Source organism: Oryzias latipes, chromosome 1 (genome assembly GCF_053564925.1).
Source record: "Oryzias latipes strain Hd-rR chromosome 1, Olatipes_Hd-rR_3.1".
Lineage (NCBI taxonomy): Eukaryota > Metazoa > Chordata > Actinopteri > Beloniformes > Adrianichthyidae > Oryzias > Oryzias latipes.
In genome coordinates this window covers 36182499-36192749 of record NC_136237.1, presented here as the reverse complement: position 1 = coordinate 36192749, position 10251 = coordinate 36182499, and the positions used below count along the sequence as shown (strand labels likewise).

Below are 10251 nucleotides of genomic sequence, written 5' to 3'. Positions count from 1 at the left end.
GAGCTCAGTTCAGGTGGGAAACAGAACTGAAGTACAAACCAATTACAAAATGAAGGTGTCAGTAGATGCCACTTTTTCACATTTTAGAAAATCCTTTGGGGGCTTTTACAGCCCTATCCAAATATTTTTAGTGGATGCAAACACTGACCTTCTTTGGTTTAGATTTATAGCATCTGCTCTGTATTCCTAGGAAACGACTGAGTTGTTGTTTTTGAAGTGGATGCATACAGTGATGAGTCTTTGTGCAGTAATCCACCTAGAAGAGAAATTTAAATAAACTTTGTAATGTGGACGCTCCATGGGATAAGTTTCTTTGAGAAATATTTCACTGCTTTACCTGGAGAAGATAATAGCATCTCCCAGAGTCATTTTTATAAGTACCTGGACTGAGCCAGACAGGTAAAAATCATGAAGGTATGGCTAAATGACAAATGCTAGAATTTATATTAATATTAAGAATAACCCTATAGAAAGAAAACACAAAAAAGCCATAGTTTCTGTCCTTCTATCCTTTGCCATGGCAACTGTGATCTTTCATTTGTGCAGACTATGTCAGGTCTCACAAAACATGAGCCAACCAAAAATGTTTGCCTGCATGTGATGGAAGTTGTAGATTTAAATAAACAGATCATTGATAGTAGCTACAATTTTTAAAATTACTGCAACAATTATGTCACATAATTTTATCTAAATGTAAAGACCTGTTGAACCAAACCAGACATGAAAATAATAGTAAAACAGATTTCATAAAGGTTTTTTGGGTGAGTCTATTTATATTTTCGTTGTTGCCTTTGACTGTGTGAAAATATGACAAAACCTATTTTTTTTTAGTAATGACAAGATGATGTTTTTTTGCAGACTTTAATGACCTGCCTGTTCCGCTTCAGCTTTTCTTCATATTCTGTTTTTGTGTTTGTATTGAGGGACTCAGACTGAGAAAACATTAAATCACTCAGCTGTGAGGATCTGTGCCTTTTCACTTTTTTGTTTTCATTAGTCAAACTTTGTTTATCTTCAGGTTTTTTGGTTTCCTCTTGTTGACACTATTGTTTCACACACCAGTCCCCTCAGCTCCCTGATGTTCATTAATCACCATAAAGTTACCGTTTTTGAGTTTTGATCTGTCACATCCTAACGTCTTCGCCCCTTTTGTCATGTCAGATTTCAGGTTTCTGTTTTGTCAGGTTTTTGATAAAGTTTTGCTTTCTTGTGTTATTTTTTTCATCAAATTATTTTTTTGCGATTGAGGCTGCCTTCTGCAAACTCCATTCATGCCAGTGGCTGATTTGTCAGAATTCCCATTCATGAAAAAAATGACATTTACATCTACTTCTACACTCAGATTCACCTAAGCAACATGGTGGCTGCGTCTGTATTCCATTCATCTTCACATGAAGATAAGTCAATGGTTGCTATGCATTAACACCTTTGTGTTAATGCATAGTTGGAATTCAAAGGTGACGCATGAAAAATACATGCAAAGCAATCACCAAATTTGTTATTTTTAAAGAATGGTGTCTGTTGCGCAAAGCATCTGACTGATCACGTGATATGGATTGAACAGCTGAGCGTGCTGCGTCATTTATTTAATGGCGACGCACGCACTTCATTCAGGAAAAGCACCGGCGAGACACAAGCCTTGTCAGTCCGTGCATAAAGCTTGTTTCGTACCTGTGTGCAATTGAGTGGTCCATATTAATTTGTTGAAGAGGCAGCCGGTAAGAAAAGACTTTAGCCAAGCGCTAAAATTGCGCGATCACTTGTTTCCTTGTTTGTTTGGTGTGTTGTGGGACCGGAGTGTGCGCTCCGCAAATGTTTGTGTGTACTTCAGGTACCAGTGGGAATTTTCTGCATTAAGGATTAGATGTTTATTTCGTCGGTGTGCTTTGTAACTTTTGTAAATTTACACTGGGAAGTTCTTTATGAATGTGAATTTTTGCTAAATAATGAGATTTTAAAGTAATTCTTGAATAAATTTGGAATTAATACATGAACTTAAATAAGAATGTTATTAAAGTAAATGAGTAATGTTGCTAATTAACTGAGGCACTTTAAATTGCATAAATGTTTGTTGTTAATGTGTATGTTGAATTTTGTAATATTTATTACTGTTATTGTGTGTGTTTAAGGTTTTTACCTATTGATTGCTGCCAGATCAAATGGAAATAAATTAAAGTTTGGAAATTGATCTCAAGTGGCAGTCTGAGTAAATCGATCTTCAACGTTGGACACTCAGCCCTTTTCAAGTGTGGGAAAAGTACACAAAAAAGTATAAACACTTGACAGTAAAAACCGGATGCAGTAAAAAGCTACAGAGACTGCTACCGGCTAAGATTGGCTGCAAAGGATCCAAAGCTCCAGCTCGAGGGCCTGTGCTTCAGTTAAAAAGCCAAAGCTCTAGCTCCAGCTAAAAAGCCTGTGCTCCAGCTAAAAAGCCTGTGCTCCAGCTAAAAAGCCTGTGCTCCAGCTCCAAAGCCTGTGCTCCAGCTCCAAAGCCTGCGCTCCAGCTCCAAAGCCTGCGCTCCAGCTCCAAAGCCTGCGCTCCAGCTCCAAAGCCTGCGCTCCAGCTCCAAAGCCTGCGCTCCAGCTCCAAAGCCTGCGCTCCAGCTCCAAAGCCTGCGCTCCAGCTCCAAAGCCTGCGCTCCAGCTCCAAAGCCTGCGCTCCAGCTCCAAAGCCTGCGCTCCAGCTCCAAAGCCTGTGCTCCAGCTCCAAAGCCTGCGCTCCAGCTCCAAAGCCTGCGCTCCAGCTCCAAAGCCTGCGCTCCAGCTCCAAAATGACGGAAGCCAAAGCCCTGCAACACCTCAAGTCCAACAGAACAATTGCCAAGAGGACATTTTCTCGACTAGCTAACAAGATTATGAGGGCATGCAAAAATATGTCAATTGATGAATTGAAAGATGCCTTTGGGAAAATTTCAGCAGAGGCAGACAAAGTAATTGATGCAAATGACAATCTTGAATTAAAGCTACAAGTAGCATTTAGCGGGCCCGAGCATGTGCGACCGCATGGCACGAGCGACCGCCCCGTGAGCAACGCCCTGCTCGAGCCATTCTCGTCGTTTTTTCTTGTCCATTCTGGAGCTCCAAGCTATTGTTAATACGACAGCAGCCTGGGGGGGGGGGGGGGGGGGGGGGGCTGTAATCTGTTGCCTTAAGGGACAAAGACTTTTGCATATAGCATGAAAAAAATTCAAGCAATGATGATAATTGCTATCACTGTCCCTAAGGATGAGAACAATAGAACTCATTCAATTTCCACTACAATGTCTAGATGAGTGTCAGCTATGTCTGATAACTTGGCCAATTAGCTGGACCGGGATCTTGCAAAGTGCAGGTGGTTAACGTCCAGTGTGATGAGTCTGTGGACGGCAACAGTACAGCATAGCTTTTGGTTTCCACAAGAGAAGAACTCCTGACACATCTGCCCTAACAGACAATTACAAGAGGAGTTGAAATGTATAACACGGTGAAGGAGTTTTTGTGCAGAAAAAGGTACAATTAGAAAAGCTGGTAGCAGTGACTGCAGATGGGACTCCTGCTATGATCAATAGACAAACAGGTTTCATCACTCACTGTAAAGCTGACCCAGACTTTCCAAAATGTCTGCATTACTGCTGCGTCATTCACCAGCAGGCCTTATGTGCAGAAGTGATTGGCTCTGGACATATAATGACTCTTATTCTGAAAATCGTAAACAACCTCAGCTGCAAAGCAAAACAGCACAGGATTTTTAAGGTGCTATTGGAGGAGATGTCTGTTGAATATGGTGAATATGAACATTGTGAATCTGAACTTGCATTCTTGACTGACATTACTGGAAAACTAAACCACTTGATCTGCGAGCTGCAAGACAATGGCAAAACTATTTTTTTTGACCAGCCTGCCTGAGCCAGTGTTTTTCTTGTGGGGATCTTTTCTGCCAGGGCTTGTCAGCTTGGTCAGTGGATGTTGCTGCAGTTGTCTACCTTGCTGGGACAGCTGGAGTTAAACACAGCAGCTCACGGCTCTGAAGTGGACCCCGTTGCTGTCCCAGTCTGGATGGGCACTGTGGCGATGTTCCAATGGCCAGGCTGGCTCCTGGTATAAAGAGATTCCCAAATACCATTTCCTAACCGCAGAGCCAAGGATGTGTTTACATGTTTAGGTCAAAAATGTGATGGACAGCTTCATGTTGTCTAAACATGCCACCCTGTTATTAATCCAGTTGATATGGTTCTCCATCTGTGTCTAGGTGATAGAAAAGCATTTTTTTTATATTTAGAGCTCTAAGCAAACAAACAGTTGTCTATATAAAAGAGCTTTTACAATTGTGCACTTTTAGCAGGTCTCTGAGTTCATGTGACCAATGTATGGTGGATTTTCACAGACCTTGTTTAAAACTGAAGGTGAGAGAGACTTAGAGAAATGGCTTCATTGTTCTGGAGTTCTTTGTTTCATCCACAGAAGAGTAGAATTGGTGATTGATTTTGAAAAGCTGCTGAAAAAAGTATCTTTTTCAAATTGCAATTTCTAACTTGGGTTTTACATTTTGTGTTCCATTTTTTGTGCTTTAATTGGGAAGCATTTGTTATTTGTTTGGTGTTTTTAAGGTTCTGCAAATATACACATCATTTTTTAGAGACATTTGTTATCAGTTGTGTTTGTTGATTTGTAGTTTAATTTCATTGGATGTATAGATGTCGTGTGGGGGGGAGGCTCGAGAGCAGGTAGGACCCAGGCGCAGAGACGGGAGGCAAACGGGTTCAGGGCAAGTGGGTTTATTTAACTAACAAAAAGCGCTGCAGAGCAGGATGACAAAACTAAAAACAAAAACTTACTGTGGCATGGCAAGGGACATGGACGCCAGACAAGAAGACGTGATCAACATGAGCAGAAGTTAATGGACCAGCACAGGAGGAAGGGAGAGACAAGACTTATATACAGACAGGGCAGACAAGACACAGGTGAACACGATTAGGGCAGATGGGGACCAAAGGAAGTAAAACTCAAGAAACATGACAAGACAGGAAACCTTTCAAAATAAAACAGGAAACAGAACCAAACAAGACAAAACAAGAACTAAAGCGAAAAACAAGACAACAAACTGAAACCATGACAATAGAAAGGAAAAGAAGTTCAAACATTGATTATAAAAAAGGATATAAGAGATAAAAAAAAAAAGAAAAAGGAAAAAGATAAAATATTGATTTAATTGCATTTTGAATGAATAAAAAACAATGATTAATAGAATCAGAATCAGAATCAGGAATCAGAAAAAGTTTTATTGCCAGGTTCAGTAGAGCGCACTTTACAAAACGAGGAATTTGACTTGGTGTATAGTGCAATTAAGAATAAGTTAAAAATTAAGTTAACAACAACAACACACTATATACAGTAGAGTAAGGTGAATTAAAGTGGGAGCACAGATGGGCTGGGATGGTGGGGCCTGTAAGTGGCACCGACAGTCCTTTGGTGGGCGGGGGGGGAGGGGGGGTCACCTGGGGGAGTTGGGGTTCTGTTCAGCAGGCTGGCTGCAGTGGGGAAGAAGCTGTTCTTGTGGCGCGAGGTCCTGGTCCTTATGGACCGGAGCCTCTTGCCAGAAGGGAGGGGCCGAAAGAGATTATGTCCTGGATGAGAGGGGTTGGCTACAATCCTGGCTGCCCGCCTCCAGGTCCTGGAGATGTGCAGCTCCTGGAGAGACGGGAGGTGGCAGCCGATCACCTTCTCTGCTGAGTGGATGACGCGTTGCAGCTTGGCCTTGTCTCTGGCCGTGGCCGCAGCGAACCAGACTGTGATGGAGGACGTGAGGGTGGATTCGATGATGGCGGTGTAAAAGTCTACCAGCATCTTTTCAGGGAGGTGAAACTTCTTCAGCTGCCTCAGGAAGTACATCCTCTGCTGGACCTTCTTAGTGATGGAGCTGATGTTCTGCTCCCACTTGAGGTCCTGGCTGATGATGGTTCCCAGGAAGCAGAAGGACTCCACAGAGGTCACGGGGGAGTCACAGAGGATGACAGGGGGGACGGGGGCTGGGGCCTTCCTGAAGTCCACTGTCATCTCCACTGTCTTCAGAGCATTAAGCTCCAGGTTGTTAGCGCTGCACTATGACACCAGCCTGGCTATTTCACTCCTGTAGGCCGACTCATCTCCGTCAGAGATGAGGCCGATGAGTGTGGTGTCGTCAGCAAACTTCAGGAGTTTGACAGACAGGTGACCAGCTGTGCAGCTGTTTGTGTACAGGGAGAGTAACAGGGGTGAAAGGACACAGCCCTGGGGGGATCCGGTGCTTGTGGTCCGAGTATCTGAGACGAGCTTCCCCAGCCTCACATACTGCTGTCTGTCCGTCAGGAAGTCTGTGATCCACCTGCAGGTGGAGTCAGGCACATTCATCTTGGAGAGTTTTTAATACTAAAGATGTATGAAAGACATACCGAAAAAATATGTCTTTCAGTGTTTAACTGGCTGTCTTTGGATTATGCATGCCTGAATAATGGCCATTCTTACTCCTCATCTCTCTGTTCACTGCTTGCTAATTTACATAGCAGGGGTCCCAGCAGGAGGGGGCGGGGTTGTAACACGACTCCTTCAGCAGAGCCAGGCTGAGAGAGGCTTTGACATGTAAGATGTTAGATGTTAGAATGCCAGATGTTAGAATGACCAGTTCATTTTATATCTATGAAAATATTCAGGTAGCTATGGGACATGTTTAGCTATAGGTCTGTGAAAATTGGTGTCGATTGTTGAAACATAAGTTACCATAAAAAAATGTTTGTTTGGAGTCTAGACAGATTTAACACAGGTTTTTGGATGAAAAGGATTTTTTATAAATCATCTGTTACACTTTTAAGTCTGAAAAAAATATGGAAGGCAGCAAACACAGATCCCTACCGTTTTTAATTTTTTTGTGCTGATATTTGAAAGATAAGTTATGCAAAAAAATAGGTGTTTGCAGTTTTGCCTAAAAAGACGTTTTCGGACCTTTTTGGATGTAATGCTCTCTAAGATGTCACCTGTAACTTCAATCATTCTGAATTTTTTTAGGAAGCAGTAGCACATAAATGCCTATGAAAGTTGAATTCTTGGTGCTGATAACCTAAACAGAATTTATGCTAAAAATCTTTGTTCAGTCCAAAATTTCATTAAAAAAATCAAGTGATGAAGTTTCTCGTAGACCCTATAGTGTTACATATCAAAGCTGGAGGTTATTAAAGGCATCTAATTCTGAAATCTCAGCTTCCTGAGACAAACGGCTGATTTATAATAAATTTCTATTATTTGGGTGCACATAATCGACCACTTCCTGTTACGCAAGCACCGTCAGGTGTACACCCATGAAACTTTACATGATGAGAGAGGACCCTTCTGAGTATCTCCAGTTTTAATTTCATGCACATCGGACAAAGCAAAGAGAAAATACAGGGCAGAATGTGCCCAATGCAATAACTAGGTGGCGCTATAGAGCTCGTCCAAGATTGTCATATCCATGGGTTCAGAATAGAAGCTTCATCATATCCATTGAATTTCAGTGAGATTGGACAAGGAATGTGCACGTGAGAGCAACTTTTGTGTGCATAGCGAGATGCCCAACTTTGCCGCTCTGTCACGACCACACCCCCGCATTGAAAGTTATGGTTTTTTGTCAGAGTAAACTTCAATGGCTTTTCAACAGGTGGACGTCATTTTCAGGTGTGTCGGCTCATCCTACTTGGAGCAGTGATGCTCCAAGTCTAACATGTCATTTCCACTTGCCAGCAGGTGGCGCTACACTTTTTCCAGATTCTTTCACTGCAGATGTGTTCAGAGTCAGACTACAATCATGCATATCAATTTTGGATCAGATTGGATTATGCATGGCTGAGTAATGGCCATTTTTCTTTTCATGGCGTGTTTTCGAAACAACGTCGAATTTCTACGCGCCGCCACGGTCACAAACAACCGTAAAAACGGGGTATGTTAAAGGCCTCAAAAATGCGATTCTTCCGGCAGTAGAATAATAATAATAATAATAATTAAAGCTACAAGTAGCATTTAGCGGGCCCGAGCACGTGCGACCGCATGGCACGAGCGACCGCCCCGTGAGCAACGCCCTGCTCGAGCCATTCTCGTCGTTTTTTCTTGTCCATTCTGGAGCTCCAAGCTATTGTTAATACGACAGCAGCCGGGGGGGGGGGGGGGGGGGGGGGGGGGGCTGTAATCTGTTGCCTTAAGGGACAAAGACTTTTGCATATAGCATGAAAAAAATTCAAGCAATGATGATAATTGCTATCACTGTCCCTAAGGATGAGAACAATAGAACTCATTCAATTTCCACTACAATGTCTAGATGAGTGTCAGCTATGTCTGATAACTTGGCCAATTAGCTGGACCGGGATCTTGCAAAGTGAAGGTGGTTAACGTCCAGTGTGATGAGTCTGTGGACGGCAACAGTACAGCATAGCTTTTGGTTTCCACAAGAGAAGAACTCCTGACACATCTGCCCTTACAGACAACTACAAGAGGAGTTGAAATGTATAACACGGTGAAGGAGTTTTTGTGCAGAAAAAGGTACAATTAGAAAAGCTGGTAGCAGTGACTGCAGATGGGACTCCTGCTATGATCAATAGACAAACAGGTTTCATCACTCACTGTAAAGCTGACCCAGACTTTCCAAAATGTCTGCATTACTGCTGCGTCATTCACCAGCAGGCCTTATGTGCAGAAGTGATTGGCTCTGGACATATAATGACTCTTATTCTGAAAATCGTAAACAACCTCAGCTACAAAGCAAAACAGCACAGGATTTTTAAGGTGCTATTGGAGGAGATGTCTGTTGAATATGGTGAATATGAACATTGTGAATCTGAACTTGCATTCTTGACTGACATTACTGGAAAACTAAACCACTTGATCTGCGAGCTGCAAGACAATGGCAAAACTATTTTTTTTTGACCAGCCTGCCTGAGCCAGTGTTTTTCTTGTGGGGATCTTTTCTGCCAGGGCTTGTCAGCTTGGTCAGTGGATGTTGCTGCAGTTGTCTCCCTTGCTGGGACAGCTGGAGTTAAACACAGCAGCTCACGGCTCTGAAGTGGACCCCGTTGCTGTCCCAGTCTGGATGGGCACTGTGGCGATGTTCCAATGGCCAGGCTGGCTCCTGGTATAAAGAGATTCCCAAATACCATTTCCTAACCGCAGAGCCAAGGATGTGTTTACATGTTTAGGTCAAAAATGTGATGAACAGCTTCATGTTGTCTATTGATGTAAGTTTAAACCTAAACATGTTTCCCTGTTACTAATCCAGTTGATATGGTTCTCCATCTGTGTCTAGGTGATAGAAAAGCATTTTTTTTTATATTTAGAGCTCTAAGCAAACAAACAGTTGTCTATATAAAAGAGCTTTTACAATTGTGCACTTTTAGCAGGTCTCTGAGTTCATGTGACCAATGTATGGTGGATTTTCACAGACCTTGTTTAAAACTGAAGGTGAGAGAGACTTAGAGAAATGGCTTCATTGTTCTGGAGTTCTTTGTTTCATCCACAGAAGAGTAGAATTGGTGATTGATTTTGAAAAGCTGCTGAAAAAAGTATCTTTTTCAAATTGCAATTTCTAACTTGGGTTTTACATTTTGTGTTCCATTTTTTGTGCTTTAATTGGGAAGCATTTGTTATTTGTTTGGTGTTTTTAAGGTTCTGCAAATATACACATCATTTTTTAGAGACATTTGTTATCAGTTGTGTTTTTTGATTTGTAGTTTAATTTCATTGGATGTATAGATGTCGTGTGGGGGGGAGGCTCGAGAGCAGGTAGGACCCAGGCGCAGAGACGGGAGGCAAACGGGTTCAGGGCAAGTGGGTTTATTTAACTAACAAAAAGCGCTGCAGAGCAGGATGACAAAACTAAAAACAAAAACTTACTGTGGCATGGCAAGGGACATGGACGCCAGACAAGAAGACGTGATCAACATGAGCAGAAGTTAATGGACCAGCACAGGAGGAAGGCAGAGACAAGACTTATATACAGACAGGGCAGACAAGACACAGGTGAACACGATTAGGGCAGATGGGGACCAAAGGAAGTAAAACTCAAGAAACATGACAAGACAGGAAACCTTTCAAAATAAAACAGGAAACAGAACCAAACAAGACAGAACAAGAACTAAAGCGAAAAAAAAAGACAACAAACTGAAACCATGACAATAGAAAGGAAAAGAAGTTCAAACATTGATTATAAAAAAGGATATAAGAGATAAAAAAAAAGAAAAAGGAAAAGAAAAAAAATAAAATATTGATTTAATT

At 42.1% G+C, this 10251-nt stretch overlaps 1 long non-coding RNA gene across 1 annotated transcript; it reads left to right on the top strand.

Moving 5' to 3' along the window:
- The first annotated feature begins 1520 nt into the window (after window positions 1-1520).
- Window positions 1521-2188, top strand: LOC144994907 (uncharacterized). Its single transcript, XR_013658600.1, has 2 exons — window positions 1521-1718; window positions 2130-2188. It is a non-coding gene; the product is annotated as an uncharacterized LOC144994907 (long non-coding RNA).
- Window positions 2189-10251: the final 8063 nt, after the last annotated feature.